Source organism: Pongo abelii, chromosome 1, assembly GCF_028885655.2.
Source record: "Pongo abelii isolate AG06213 chromosome 1, NHGRI_mPonAbe1-v2.0_pri, whole genome shotgun sequence".
Lineage (NCBI taxonomy): Eukaryota > Metazoa > Chordata > Mammalia > Primates > Hominidae > Pongo > Pongo abelii.
In genome coordinates this window covers 19,422,353-19,439,261 of record NC_071985.2, presented here as the reverse complement: position 1 = coordinate 19,439,261, position 16,909 = coordinate 19,422,353, and positions in this window count along the sequence as shown.

Genomic DNA, 16,909 nt, shown 5'->3' with positions numbered 1-16,909 from the left:
GACAACTCCGCCTGGTTCTACTTCAGCTGCTGCAAAAAGAGCTGCTGGCAGCGAGGACTACTGGGGCAGAGCTATTCAAGTGAAAGATTTAAATCAGCTGGCAGATACCACTTTCTCCTTTCAGCAAGCAAATTCTGTGTGTGTGTGCACAAGTGCCCATACACTCCTTATAATTTGACTTCTGATCTTCCTATTTTAAATAAGAAGATTCAGGAATTTTCTGATATGTGACATTAACAAATGATTGCAGAAATCATACTCACATTCCCATTGCACTTTACAATTTTTAAAGTACTTTTATAGCTGTGACTTCATAATGGCCCTGTAAAACAAGCAAAGCCGGCATTATAATAACCCAATTTTAGAGATAAGCAAACTGAGATTCCTGGATGTAATTTGTCACTATAATATAACTCATAAAAGCCCAACATATACTATTCTAAAGCTATTTTCATGTCATCTAAGTCATGCAGTTTGAGGAAAGAGTTCATCTTTGCCTATCCAAGTTGAGGTGCTTCATCTTCAAAATCAGAAAGTCCCTTACTATAGAAACTGTCATTGATTTTCAACTGTTCTGAAATAGAAGCTGAGGTCAAACTGCATCCCCAGATTAATCAAGTAAAGAATATTAGTAGCTAATATTTATTTTGAGCTTTTACTATATGCTAGATACTAGTTAATTAACATACTCATTTGATCCTCATAGCAACCCTGTTATATATGTTTTACTAATGAAAGAAAGCTACAAAAAGTTTAAGTAATTTGCCCAAGGACACACAGAATCCATACTTAAACCCAAGGAGTTGAGTTCAGAGTCCAAGAGAGCTCAGTAGTTGGGTTGATCAGACAAACCAATAATTCAGAATAGTGTGACTAAGAATGATCTATCCTGTACTTAGGGGCCAGGCATGGTGGCTATCATCTGTAATTTGAGGCTGAGGCTTGAGGATGACTTGAAGCCAGGAGTTTGCCATCAGCTTAGGCAAAGACAGTGAGACTCCATTTCAGCAAAAAATTTAAAAAATTAGCCAGGCATAGTGGCATGTGCCTGTAGTCTCAGCTACTTAGGCGGCTGAGGCAGATGGATTGCTTGAGCCCAAGAGTTCAAGGCTGCAGTAAGCTATGATTGTGCCACTGCACTCCAGCCTGGGTGACAGTGCAAGACCCTCTCTTTAAAAAAAAAAATCTGTTCTACTCAAGTCTTGTAGACTAATAAAAGGTTTGATTCCCACAAAGTTAAAACAATTTTAAATCTGGACATACCAAATAGCTTCAAAGTGTACAAAGTAAAATTTGACTGAACTAACCACAAGACAATAGACAAATTCACAATTATAATGGAAGATTTTAATTTTCAGCTCTCTCAGTGATTGGCAGAAACAAAAATTAGTAAAGAGATAGAAGTGGCCAAAACAAGGAATAAACTTAACCAAATTAATATGTGTATATGTGTACACACATAAAGCAGTTTACTCAATAGCAACTATGTATAACAATATTCTTCAAAATACAAAAATTTACCATGTGCTAGATTTTTCATACTTTAAGTGTGAACAAATTTTAAAGGACTAAAATAATACAGGGTATGTTTTTTGATGACAAGCTAATTAAGCTATAAATAAATAACAGAAAAGTTAAATAGAAAATTCTCATTAGTTTGGAAATAAATAAATATACTTCTAAATATTCTATGGGTCAAAGAAGAAATCACAATGGAAATACGTGAATTGGATGACATTACATATAGAAGCTAATGAAATGTACTTAAACCATACATGGAAGGAAACAGTAGCTATAAATGCATATATTATAAAAGATAACATTGAAAATTAATAAGCTGATATCACCAGAAGTTATAACATAAACAGCAAATTAAATCCAAGGAAATTAGAAAAATTGAATATTTAGATAAGAAAAAAATTAAAAATACAAAAAATATGTATAAAATAGAGAAGGTCACCAAAGCCGAGTTGGTTCTTTGAAAAGTCTAATAAAATTGAACAAGTTAAAAAAGAAAACCAATATCAAAAATAAAAAGTCATACCTACCTTGAGGGAGGAGCCAAGGTGGCCGAATAGGAACAGCTCCGGTCTACAGCTCCCAGTGTGAGCGACGCAGAAGACGGGTGATTTCTGCATTTCCATCTGAGCAGGGGCAGACTGACACCTCACATGGCCGGGTACTCCAACAGACCTGCAGCTGTGGGTCCTGTCTGTTAGAAGGAAAACTAACAAACAGAAAGGACATCCACACCAAAAACCCATCTGTACATTACCACCATCAAAGACCAAAAGTAGATGAAACCACAACGATGGGGAAAAAACAGAGCAGAAAAACTGGAAACTCTAAAAAGCAGAGCGCCTCTCCTCCTCCAAAGGAATGTAGTTCCTCACCAGCAATGGAACAAAGCTGGATGGAGAATGACTTTGACAAGTTGAGAGAAGAAGGCTTCAGATGATCAAATTGCTCCGAGCTATGGGAGGATATTCAAACCAAAGGCAAAGAAGTTGAAAACTTTGAAAAAAATTTAGAAGAATGTATAACTAGAATAACCAATACAGAGAAGTGCTTAAAGGAGCTGATGGAGCTGAAAACCAAGGCTCGAGAACTACATGAAGAATGCAGAAGCCTCAGGAGCCAATGCGATCAAATGGAAGAAAGGGTATCAGCGATGGAAGATGAAATGAATGAAATGAAGCGAGAAGGGAAGTTTAGAGAAAAAAGAATAAAAAGAAACGAGCAAAGCCTCCAAGAAATATGGGACTATGTGAAAAGACCAAATCTACGTCTGATTGGTGTACCTGAAAGTGACGGGGAGAATGGAACCAAGTTGGAAAACACTCTGCAGGATATTATCCAGGAGAACTTCCCCAATCTAGCAAGGCAGGCCAACATTCAGATTCAGGAAATACAGAAAACGCCACAAAGATACTCCTCGAGAAGAGCAACTCCAAGACACATAATTGTCAGATTCACCAAAGTTGAAATGAAGGAAAAAATGTTAAGGGCAGCCAGAGAGAAATGTCGGGTTACCCTCAAAGGGAGGCCCATCAGACTAACAGCGGATCTCTCGGCAGGAACTCTACAAGCCAGAAGAGAGTGGGGGCCAATATTCAACATTCTTAAAGAAAAGAATTTTCAACCCAGAATTTCATATCCTGCCAAACTAAGCTTCATAAGTGAAGGAGAAATAAAATACTTTACAGACAAGCAAATGCTGAGAGATTTTGTCACCACCAGGCCTGCCCTAAAAGAGCTCCTGAAGGAAGCGCTAAACATGGAAAGGCACAACTGGTACCAGCCACTGCAAAATCATGCCAAAATGTAAAGACCATCGAGACTAGGAAGAGACTGCATCAACTAACGAGCAAAACAACCAGCTAACATCATAATGACAGGATCAAATTCACACATAACAATATTAACTTTAAATTTAAATGGACTTAATGCTCCAATTAAAAGACACAGACCGGCAAATTGGATAAAGAGTCAAGACCCATCAGTGTGCTGTATTCAGGAAACCCATCTCACATGCAGAGACACACATAGGCTCAAAATAAAAGGATGGAGGAAGATCTACCAAGCAAATGGAAAACAAAAAAAGGCAGGAGTTGCAATCCTAGTCTCTGATAAAACAGACTTTAAACCAACAAAGATCAAAAGAGACAAAGAAGGCCATTACATAATGGTAAAGGGATTAATTCAACAAGAAGAGCTAACTATCCTAAATATTTATGCACCCAATACAGGAGCACCCAGATTCATAAAGCAAGTCCTGAGTGACCTACAAAGAGACTTAGACTCCCACGCAATAATAATGGGAGACTTTAACACCCCACTGTCAACATTAGACAGATCAACGAGACAGAAAGTCAACAAGGATACCCAGGAATTGAACTCAGCTCTGCACCAACCAGACCTAATAGACATCTACAGAACTCGCCACCCCAAATCAACAGAACATACATTTTTTTCAACACCACACCACACCTATTCCAAAATTGACCACATACTTGGAAGTAAAGCTCTCCTCAGTAAATGTAAAAGAACAGAAATTATAACAAACTACCTCTCAGATCACAGTGCAATCAAGCTAGAACTCAGGATTAAGAATCTCACTCAAAACTGCTCAACTACATGGAAACTGAACAACCTGCTCCTGAATGACTATTGGGTACATAACGAAATGAAGGCAGAAATAAAGATGTTCTTTGAAACCAACGAGAACCAAGACACAACATACCAGAATCTCTGGGATGCATTCAAAGCAGTGTGTAGAGGGAAATTTATAGCACTAAATGCCCACAAGAGAAAGCAGGAAAGATCTAAAATTGACACCCTAACATCACAATTAAAAGAACTAGAAAAGCAAGAGCAAACACATTCAAAAGGTAGCAGAAGGCAAGAAATAACTAAAATCAGAGCAGAACTGAAGGAAATAGAGACACAAAAAACCCTTCAAAAAATTAATGAATCCAGGAGCTGGTTTTTTGAAAGGATCAACAAAATTGATAGACCGCTAGCAAGATTAATAAAGAAAAAAAGAGAGAAGAATCAAATAGACGCAATAAAAAATGATAAAGGGGATATCACCACTGATCCCACAGAAATACAAACTACCATCAGAGAATACTACAAACACCTCTATGCAAATAAACTAGAAAATCTAGAAGAAATGGATAAATTCCTTGACACATACACTCTCCTAAGACTAAACCAGGAAGAAGTTGAATCTCTGAATAGACCAATAACAGGAGCTGAAATTGTGGCAATAATCAATAGCTTACCAACCAAAAAGAGTCCAGGACCAGATGGATTCATAGCCAAATTCTACCAGAGGTAAAAGGAGGAACTGGTACCATTCCTTCTGAAACTATTCCAATCAATAGAAAAAGAGGGAATCCTCCCTAACTCATTTTATGAGGCCAGCATCATCCTGATACCAAAGCTGGGAAGAGACACAACCAAAAAAGAGAATTCAAAGAGAATAAAATACCTAGGAATCCAACTTACAAGGGACGTGAAGGATCTCTTCAAGGAGAACTACAAACCACTGCTCCAGGAAATAAAAGAGGATACAAACAAATGGAAGAACATTCCATGCTCATGGGTAGGAAGAATCAATATCGTGAAAATGGCCATACTGCCCAAGGCGATTTATAGATTCAATGCCATCCCCATCAAGCTACCAATGACTTTCCTCACAGAATTGGAAAAAACTACTTTAAAGTTCATATGGAACCAAAAAAGAGCCCGCATCGCCAAGTCAATCCTAAGGCAAAAGAACAAAGCTGGAGGCATCACACTACCTGACTTCAAACTATACTACAAGGCTACAGTAACCAAAACAGCATGGTACTGGTAACAAAACAGAGATATAGATCAATGGAACAGAACAGAGCCGTCAGAAATAACGCCGCATATCTACAACTATCTGATCTTTGACAAACCTGAGAAAAACAAGCAATGGGGAAAGGATTCCCAATTTAATAAATGGTGCTGGGAAAACTGGCTAGCCATATGTAGAAAGCTGAAACTGGATCCCTTCCTTACACCTTATACAAAAATCAGTTCAAGATGGATTAAAGACTTAAACATTAGACCTAAAACCATAAAAACCCTAGAAGAAAACCTAGGCATTACCATTCAGGACATAGGCATGGGCAAGGACTTCATGTCTAAAACCCCAAAAGCAATGGCAACAAAAGCCAAAATTGACAAATGGGATCTAATTAAACTAAAGAGCTTCGGCACAGCAAAAGAAACTACCATCAGAGTGAACAGGCAACCTACAAAATGGGAGAAAATTTTTGCAACCTCCTCATCTGACAAAGGCCTAATATCCAGAATCTACAATGAACTCAAACAAATTTACAAGAAAAAAACAAACAACCCCATCAAAAAGTGGGCGAAGGACATGAACAGACACTTCTCAAAAGAAGACATTTATGCAGCCAAAAAACACATGAAAAAATGCTCACCATCACTGGCCATCAGAGAAATGCAAATCAAAACCACAATGAGATACCATCTCACACCAGTTAGAATGGCAATCATTAAAAAGTCAGAAAACAACAGGTGCTGGAGAGGATGTGGAGAAATAGGAACACTTTTACACTGTTGGTGGGACTGTAAACTAGTTCAACCCTTGTGGAAGTCAGTGTGGTGATTCCTCAGGGATCTAGAACTAGAAATTCCATTTGACCCAGCCATGCCATTACTGGGTATATACCCAAAGGACTATAAATCATGCTGCTATAAAGACACATGCACACGTATGTTTATTGGCATTATTCACAATAGCAAAGACTTGGAACCAACCCAAATGTCCAACAATGATAGACTGGATTAAGAAAATGTGGCACATATACACCATGGAATACTATGCAGCCATAAAAAATGATGAGTTCATGTCCTTTGTAGGGACATGGATGAAATTGGAAATCATTATTCTCAGTAAACTATTGCAAGAACAAAAAACCAAACACTGCATATTCTCACTCATAGGTGGGAATTGAACAATGAGAACACATGGACACAGGAAGGGGAACATCATACTCTGGGGACTGTTGTGGGGTGTGGGGAGGGGGGAGGGATAGCATTGGGAGATATACCTAATGCTAGATGACGAGTTAATGGGTGCAGCGCACCAGCATGGCACATGTATACATATGTAACTAACCTGCGCATTGCTCACATGTACCCTAAAACCTAAAGTATAATAATAATAAATAAATAAATAAATAAAAAGGCAACATTACTGCTGATTCTAAGTTATTAAAAATTAAAAGATAACATTAGAATATTATGAACAGCTTTATGCCAAAAGTTTAAAATTTAGAGGAAATGAACAAATTAATGAAAAATAAAACTTATCAAAGATGAAGAAGACAATTTTAATGTTCCTGTATCTACTAGAGAAATTGATTTTTTGAATGAAAAACCTTCCATCTTCCCTAGGAGATCTATTTCTATTCAGTTTGTAGAAAGCCACAAGAGAATGTCACTCCTACCATGACAATGGAAAAAAGGCAGGTAAATCTGCAAAATAATAACTTTTTTGAGTCCATCAAAGAGCTGAGTTTTCCAGGAAAAGAGGTAGAATGGATTCCGAAGAGTGATGAGCCCCTTTAAGGAGAGATAGTTCGAACAAACGGTTTCACCTTCAGCAGAATCCAAAAGCTGCCATCATAAAAGTGGATAAGAAGACAGCAGGAACTTTTAACAAATTCATAAAGGCCAAGTGTAGACTATCATGACAGTTCAGAATAGTCTGGAGTTCCATACTCAATGGGAAGTCTGTACTCAAGCTCTTATCCATGAGTCTCCACTGGATACACACAAGAAATATAGGGGGCAGGGCAGAAAACTAGAGACAGCCACATTTAGTGGTGCAGGCATGCCAGAAGTAATCAGCTGCTACTGGGGGGCAGAAACAAAACCCTGTCCATTTCCCAGATCCTTGTCTCATAAGAGGTATAAGCCTTAAGTTGCTAGAAGAGGAAACCCTCCCATTTCTGGAGAACAGGCAGAGATTCACCACTTCTCGGGGAGGGGTAGAAGCACACCTATCTGCCTCTGGAGGAAGAGTAGAAAACTCTCATAGCACTTGGTCCAAAAGACCCAACCAGATGCAAGGCACGGTTTGGCTGTCCTGAGGTGGGGAAGATAGAATGGTAACAATGAGACACTTCCATTCCCAAGGTGGTCCAAATGCACAGGGCCTGCTAAAGACAGAAGCTGGATGAGGAGAATCAAGAACACCCCCTGCCTCCACCATGAGCCTCGTACCAAGTTACACACAAGGTCAGTCTACTACTGGGGAAGAAGCAAGAAAAAGACCCTTCTGTGGTCACTGAAAGCTAAGAGAGAAACAGGAACATTTGGAAAAATCCACTAGCACCATAGATACCACAATATGAAGAAAACCACCAGCTCTCCACTGGAGGAGACAGAAGTCTGGGTGCCCCTAAGGTGACTATAGCAACAACCTAGCTGAACAACTGACTAGATTAACTGACACACACACACACACACACATACACACACACACACACTGATGGACTGACAGGAAAAGAAGTGATCCATTTTCAGGCATAAACATTATTTATCTTTGTTTCTACTGTTTTTCTTAATAAAATATTCTTCATTTGATGAAAAGTTATAAAACATACAAAAGCTAAACAAATGAACAAATAGAAAGACTTTATTGTTAAGAGATAAATCAATCAACAGAAACAGACTAAGAAATGACCCAGATGTTAAAGAATTATCAGATAGAACTTTGTCATAGCTATAACTGATAAATTAAAAGATCTGTTGGGAAAGGTGGACAACTTGCATGAACAGATGGGGAACTTTAGCAGAGAGGTGGAAATGATTTTTAAAAAATCAAATGCAAATGCTAGAAATGTTTAAAAGAAACCCATGATATCAAAGATGAATTCCTTTTGCAGACTTAAAGGGAAGCTGGACATCATTGTTGAGGAAAGAACCGTGAACTTGAAGATAGGTCAATGATTAAAACAGGACAAAAAGAAAAAAAAAAGAGTTAAAAAACCCAGAACAGTAAGAGCTGTGAGACAGTTATAAAATGGAATAAAAATACATCATTAGAATTCTAGAAGGAGAGGAGATAGAGAAACAGATATAAGAAGTAGTTGAAGAGATAATGACTGAGAGTTTTTAAAAACTAATAAAAAATGACAAAGCAAAGGTATACAAAATTCAAAGCATCTCAAGGAGGATGTCACACATGCACACACATACACACAGTATAGTCAAACTTCTGAAAACCAAAGATATAGGGAAAATCTTGAAAGCAGTCAAAGGAAAAAGCAACATTAAATACAGTGGAACAAAGATGTGAATATCAAGCAGACTTTGGTCAGAAAGTAGACAAACCAGAAGACAATGCAGCTACTTCTTTAAGGTACTGAAAGAAAAAAGTCAACTTAGAACTCTATATCCAGTGAATATGTCTTTGAAAAATGAAGGCAGAATAAAAATTTTTTTCAGACAAAAAAGCTAATAGAACTCATTGCCTGGAGACTTGGACAATAAGAAATATTGAGAGAAGTCCTTGAGGCAGCAGAAAGATACCAGACGGAAATGAAGAGCTCTAGCAATACACAAAGAAATGTCGAGCTTTAGAAATAGTAAAAATAAAGGTAAATATGAAACAGTTTTTCTTACTTTGTATTATTTTATAAGAAATATATTTTGAAAATAAAATATTCTGTCTGAAGCAAAATAGTAACAGTGAATTCTGGAGTTTATAACATATGCAATAGTATGGCAAAAACAGCTTAAAGTATGGGAGGGAGAAAATAGAACTATAATGTTACCAGGTTCTTATGCTATATCCAAAGTGTCCTAATATTATTTGAAGTAGGCTTTGATAAGTTAATGTAAATATGGCAACCCCTAGAGTAAGAACTAAATAAATTAGAAAAGAGGTATAACTAATAAGCCAATGGTAAATATAAAGTGGAATTATGCAATATAATTTAAAGACAAAATAGCAGGAAAACAGAAAAAAAAGAATTAAAACAGGACAGTATAAACAAGACAGTTGATTTAAATCCAATCATATCAATAATTACATTAAATATAGATAGACTTAATGCCCCAAATTAAAAGGCAGAGATTGTCCAACTGAATATGGAAAAACAAAATCCAATGATATACTGTCTACAAGAAACCAATTAAATAGAAAGAAATATGTAGTCTAAAAGCAAAAGGATGGGAAAAGATATGCCATGCAAACTCTGATCAAAAAAAGTAGAAGTGGCTATATTAGTATTAGAAAAATTAGATTTTAGAACAATGAATATTACCATGGCTAGAAAGAGACATTACATAATAATATTATATGTTTATCAAAAAGACATAATCCTGGATATGCACACAAAAACGGAACTTGAGAAACCTGACAGAAGTGAAAATCATATTTGGAGACTTTAATACTACTCTCTACCTAATTAAAAGAACGAGTAAACATAAAGTTAATAAGGATATAGCAAAGCTGAACAAGACTATCAACAGTTTGAGCTAAGTGACATTTACTGAATGCTCCTTCTGACAATAGCAGAATACACATTCTTTTCAAGTATACGTGGAACACTCACCAAGATGAATTATATTCTGTGTCACAGAATAAATCTTATACATTTAAAATTATAGAAATCTAATGAATTATCTTCTTTGACAAGAACACAATTAAATGAGAAATCGTAATAAAAATCCTGAAAATATATCTGAAAATCCCTAAATATTTGGCAATTAAACAACACAGTTCAGAATAACACACGAGTCAAAGGGGCACTCAAATGGGGAAATAAGAAAAAAATTTGAGTTGAACAAAAATGAAGACAAAACATATCAAAACTTGCGGGACACAGATAAAGCCACACTAAGAGGGAAATCTATAGCATTAAATAGTTACATTTGAACAAAGGTTTCAAATCAATGATCTAATCGTCTACCTTAAGAAACTTGAAAATGAAGAGTAAATTATCCAAGCAAACAGAAGGAAGGAAATAAGAAAAGAAGAAATAAATGAATTTTCGAAACAGACAAATAATAGTGAAAATCAGTGAAACCAAACTTGATTATTTAAAAAAATAATAATATTGCTAAATCTCTAGACAGACTTATCAAGAACAAAAAATGTATATATAGAGAGAGGACACAAATTACCAATATCAAAGCAAATCCAATGAAAATCCTAGCAGAAGTTTTTTCTTTGGTAGAAATTAACAAGGTGATTATAAAATATATTTGGAATACAGAAGTTTTGAAAAAGAACAACAAAGTTAGGGGACCCTCATATCTGATTTCAATTTTTACTGTGAAGCTATAGTAATCAAGAGAGTGTGATTTTGGAATAAAGATAGACATATCGGTCAATATAAATGAACAGGGTGTCTAGAAATAGATCCATACATATATAGTCCATTGAATTTTGACAACGCATCAGGGTAATTAAATGGAGAAACATGTCTTTTTGACATACTTAAAAAAATGAACATTTACCTCACAACATATACAAAAATTAATTCAAAATCATAGACTTAAATGGAAAAGCTAAAGCTATAAAATTTCTAGAAGAAAATATAGGAAAACAATTATGACATTGGGTTAGGCAACATATTTTTAGATAAAACACTAAGAGCATGAACCATAAAAAAGAAAATTGGTAAATTAGACTTCAAAATGTTAAAATGTTTGCTCTTTAAAAGGCATGGTTAAGAAAATGAAAAGATAAGCCATAGACTGGGAGGAAATATTTGCATAATGCATATCTGATAAAGAACTATATTCAAAATAAATAAACAACTCAATTCAATTATAAGAAAGCAATTCCATTTAAAAAAAACAACAGGCAAAAGATGTGAATAGATATTTTACCAGAGAAGAAATATGTGTAGCCAATTTGCATATGAAAAGATACTCATCATTATACCTTGCTAGAAAAATGCATATTAAAATCCCCAAACTAAAATGAAAAAAAAACAAACACAATACCAAGTGTTGGTACCGGATGCAGAGCACCAGGAACTTTCATACATTGCTGGTGAGAATGCAAAATAGCATAGCCACTTTGGAGAAACGTTTGGCTGTGTTTTATAAAATTAAACATACCCTGCCCAAATAATGCAGCAATCCCATTCCTAGGTATTTGCTACTGCTAGCTGCTTGCTCCTGGGCATGTCCACATAAGGATCTGCACATGAATGTTTGTAGTCACCTTTTTATAGTAGCCCAATCCAGGAGCAGCCCAAAAGTCCATGTCCTGCTGAATGGACAAACAAATTGTATACATTCATTTACCCGACTATTACTCAGCAATAAAATAAACTACTGACACATGCAACAGCTAGACGAATCCCATAAGTATTATACTCAGTGAAAGAAGCCAAACTCAAAAGGCTACAGACTATGGTTCTATGGATATGACACTCTAGAAAAGGCAAAATGACAAGGACAGAAAACAGCAGCAATTGCCAGAGACTGCTATTAAAGGAAGAGAACTGACTAAATAAAAACATAGGGGACTTTCTGGGCAGGTGGAAATGTTTTAGATACTGATTCACAACTGTATACATTTGTCAAAACTCATTGAATTGTATACTTAAAAAGAGCGTGTTTTACCTTTTGTAAATTATACCTCAAAAATATTACTTTAAAAAATACTTTAAAATATCATTTCCACAAAGAAAACTAGAGTCCCAGATGACTTCACTACCAAATTGTACCACATATTTAAAGAAAAATAATGCTTACCTACAGAGGATAAAAACTCCCAAAGAATAGAAAAAGAGTGAACTTCTATTAACTTATTTCTTCAGACCAATGTAACCCTGATTCCAAAGTCCACAATGACAGTATTAAAAAAGGAAATTTGTAGACCAATCTCACTCATGAATTGTGCAACAATCCCAAATAAAATATTAGCAAACCCAAACCAGCAACACATTAAAAAAGATAACATATCATAATCAAGTTGGGTTTATTCCAAGAATGCAAAACTAGCTTAATATTTGAAAATCAATCACTGTGAATCACAATTTGACAGAATAAAGAAGTAAAATCATACAATTATTTTATATCCATTTATAATTTTTAGAAACTCTAAGCAAAACCAACAAATGAAGGCAAATTTCTTAACCAGTTAAGATTATCTCTTAAGAACTTACAAAAGCATATAATTCTTAATGGTGACATACTGAAAGCTTTCCCTCTGAGGTCAGGATAAGGATGCCTGGTATACCACTTATATTTAAAATTTTATTGGTGGTTCAAACCAGTACAATAAAGCAATGAAAATAAATACAAAGTATAAGGATTGGAAGGCAAAAATTACAACTGTATTTCTTGCAATAATACAATTGTGTATGCAGACGAATTATTTAAATCTATAGATTATTGCAATAAATTCTGATTTATATTTATCTGATACAAGATAAATATAAAATATTTTAAAAATAATTATACTCCTATAGCAGCAACAAACATAAAATAAACTTAAAAATAGATATTGTATGCAACAGCATATAAAATCGAATGAGACTAAATCTAATGACGACGTTCAAGGCAATGAAATAATATTGAGAGAAACTAAAGAAGACCTAAATAAATGGAGGAATTGAAATATATCAAGAATTAAAAAGAGGCAAAAGGTATGGAGAAAGTTTGATAAAGATATTATCTTCAACTTAATTGATAGAGTCAGTAAAATTCAAATTAAAATCCACTCAGATTTCTATGGGTGTGTGTTTATATGGAAATTGACAAACTTATTTTAAAATTCATAGGGAAATGCAATTGCCAAGACATCTAAAGATGTACAATGTGGAGGACTTACTTATTCTATAAAATACCAAGACTTATTCATAAAACTAGAATGTGTGGTATTAGTGTAAGGATAGAGAAACCAATGGAAAGTATCGATCCGTGCATTTATTCAGGAATAGCACTGCAGACCAATTGGGAAATGGTGATCTTCAATAAATGATGCTACATCATTTATTTTTCAAGTGAGGAAAAAATGCAACTTGATCCCCCCTCCTACCTTACACCACATACAAGAATAAATTCCAAGTGGATTATAGATTTAAGTGTGGAAGGTAAAACAATAAAGCTCCGTGAATATACATAGGAGGATTTCTTGGTGACCTTGAAGCAGATAAGGAATTTTGAAAACAGAACAGAGACACCACTAATCATAAAGGAAAGGACTGATGAATGGTACTACGTTAAAATTAAGCATGTGCTGGTCATCAACTTCAGTGTGAGCATAGTGGGAGGAATCGTTAATACAACCTGTGTCATCCTGATATAAGCAGTGTCCTTTGTTTGCAGTGTCTGTAATTCGGAGCCCACAAGGAAACTCAAAGTAAGAAAAATTTCTCAGACCTCAAAGACAAAGAAACGAAAGGAGGTCAAATTTTTAAGACATTTATGCCATGTGCAAAACTCCACTTTACATGGTCTCCTTTCTGGGCACTCTTTTATAGACCCCTCCTCATCAAACTTGCTCAAGTTCTTCTGCACTGTAGCAGTAGACCATGGGTCTCCCAAGGTAGCAAAATATTTTATAGCAGCCTTAAAAGTTTGAGACACAGAGGGCGAAAGTCATTTACAACTGAAGAAACCATGACAAGTGCTCAGTGTCACAATTCGGTAACACTCCACAAAGCTTAAGTGCTCAATCATTGAAGTTGTGAGGCACAAAATGGAGTGTCAAATTGAGCCAGGGTTTAGATCAATGAAGTTATTACCTAAGCAACATTTTGAACATAAGAGAGGATGTACAGACTTCATCAGTGAAGTCCTGGAATTTTCTCTAAGGGCTAACTTCAGAAAGAGCAAATGGAATATTGATGCTACCTTGCCAAACACAATTTCCAGGTAACTTTATTCTCTGCTCCTCCTTTTTTCTCTTTTTCTTTCCTACTAACTTCCTTTTCTCTCTCTTTTACATTCGATTTCTAATTTTCTCCCTACTTTGTCTCTTTCTGTCTCTTGATTCCTACTTCTTTTTATCTCTATATTTCCAGCTCTTTCTCTTTATAGTACCCAATTTCTTATTTTCTAACTCTTTTTATAGCCATTCTCTGTCTTTCCTTTTGTCTTGATAATCTTTCTCCTTTTGCCTTTCATTCATTTCCTCTCTCTTACTAGCACTGTTGTTGTGGATCTCCTCCGGTCCCTCTCTCACCCTCTCTCTCCCAATTCCTGTTTTATTAGATTCCTGGGTAAAAGAGAGGTAGCATCAGAGCTGCCATCCACCTCATTCTCGTTTTTCTCACCTTTGCAGACACATTAGCCCATAAAATCTCGTAATTCCCTCCAGATCCTTTCTCACAGATGCATGCCTGCCAGGATAAAGGGAGGGTTTGGGGATGGGTGTGGAGGACGACATCTTATCAACACCCAGGGGAACTAGCATCAGCAGCAACAAGAGAGATGTTATTGTCAGGCTGTGAACACTCCCATGGTACTTCAGGGCTGTTAGATTTTGTACATAATAACAGCTATGAGCTCACTGAGGTTTATTGACTTCTGAACTGCTGCATCCCTACGACACACGCTCCAAGCAGAATTCTGAGATGAGGCAAGGGGGAAGGAATAAGAAGGGGATGAAATCAAGCTTTCACTGTGTCTTAAATCCCTGGGCCAGGGCAAACTTGCTGCTGCGTGCATCTGTTTCCTTCTTACAAATTCCATATCATAACCTATGTTATTTTTTTCTTACACATTCATGTACCTTTCTCTTATTAATAGAAAAAAAATAGCACAGAATCCAATTGCAGTGTGGTTCATTAAAACAATTTTAAAAATCACTTAAGCAATTAGCCAACAAGAGATCTTTTGAGTGAACGGTGTGCCTGAACGATTTATGAGTTAGCAAAGTCTTGATTGAATTAATTAATCAGGAGTTAATATTTTAGCTGCCAGCCCCAGCCTGGATGATTGCTGCTGTCATTTGAAATCACTGATGGTTTGCTCGGATAGTCAGACATGATGTATCGTCTTGGTCAGAGACCCATCCTGCTCATTAGAGTGAGATGCTCCTAAAAACAGGCTCAGAATCCATCTGTGTTAGAGCAGAGTAATCCATGAGGATAGCAAGCTAAAACCCAGGATAGGAAAGAGTTTAGGGCAGACCATTAGGGACCACAGAACAGAAAAGGGATGGAGGAAAGGCAGCGTAAGTGAGGGAGGAAGGAAAGACCGACAAGCAACAATGGTTGCCATCTTGATGAACGCTGTCTGCCAGGCACTTCCATGTGCTATCTCAATCACAGATCTCAAAGCTCCTGAAGAGTGACTATTGATATTCCCATCCTATAGATGAAGAAATGTATTTTCCCAGGAGCTAAGAGAGGATGTTCCTCATGCCAGCTACTTTATGTGTCTTATCTCTGTTAATTATCACTCCCCTCCTTGAAGGGTTTTACAAATGGGAAAATGGAATAACTTGGGAGTTGAAAAACTTGATTAGGGTCAAAAAACTGGACAATGGCAGCGCTTGGCTGCACACATCTGCACTTCACCACAGCATGGTCCTCTTCACATCCTTAGGAATGCAAGACAGAGGCCAGTGGAGGGAAAACCTGGCCTATCTCATGGTCTACCAAGTATCAGCCATGACTTGCAGCCACAAGGCGATTGCTCAAATCCAGCCTTCTATCATTGGCTTCCCAGAGGCTTAGCTGCAGGGAGGAAGCTAAATTTAAATTCTGCTTCTAGAATTTTCTGTCTCTGAGGCTTTCAGCAAGCCTCTTAAGCTCCTTGAGCTTTAGTCTTCTCAAGGGAGTAGCTTGCAGACTGTAGTAGGAGTTAAGAGGAAGGATAGGTAAAGTATGCCCTGAACCAGGAGTTCATTTTATTCTTATAGCTATTACGTGCTGAATTTCATTGCCCCCAATTCATATGATGAAGTCCTAAACCCCAGTATCTGGGAATGTGACTGTATTTGGGGACAGGGTCTTTGAAGAGGTAATTAAGCTAAAATGAGGTTATTTAGGGTGGGCCTGTTATGTTCTGGATGTTTCTGTCCCCCCAAAATTTACATGTTGAAACTGAATTCCTGATGTGGATAGTATTAAAAGGTGGGAACTTTAGAAGGTGATTAGGTATGAGGGCTCTGCTCTCATGAATTGGATTAGTGCCCTTTAAAAGAGGTTCCAGGGACCTGTTTTCCCCTTCCACCATGTGTGGAAGCAGCAAGAAGAAGGTGCTATCTGTAAAGCAGAGAGTGAGCCTGCACCAAACACCACACCTGCTGGTGCCTTGAACTTGGACTTCCCAGCCTCTAAAACTGTAAGAAATAAATTCCTGTTGTTTATAAGCTGGCCAGTTTATGGTTTTTGTTGTTGTTGTTGTTGTTGTTGTTGTT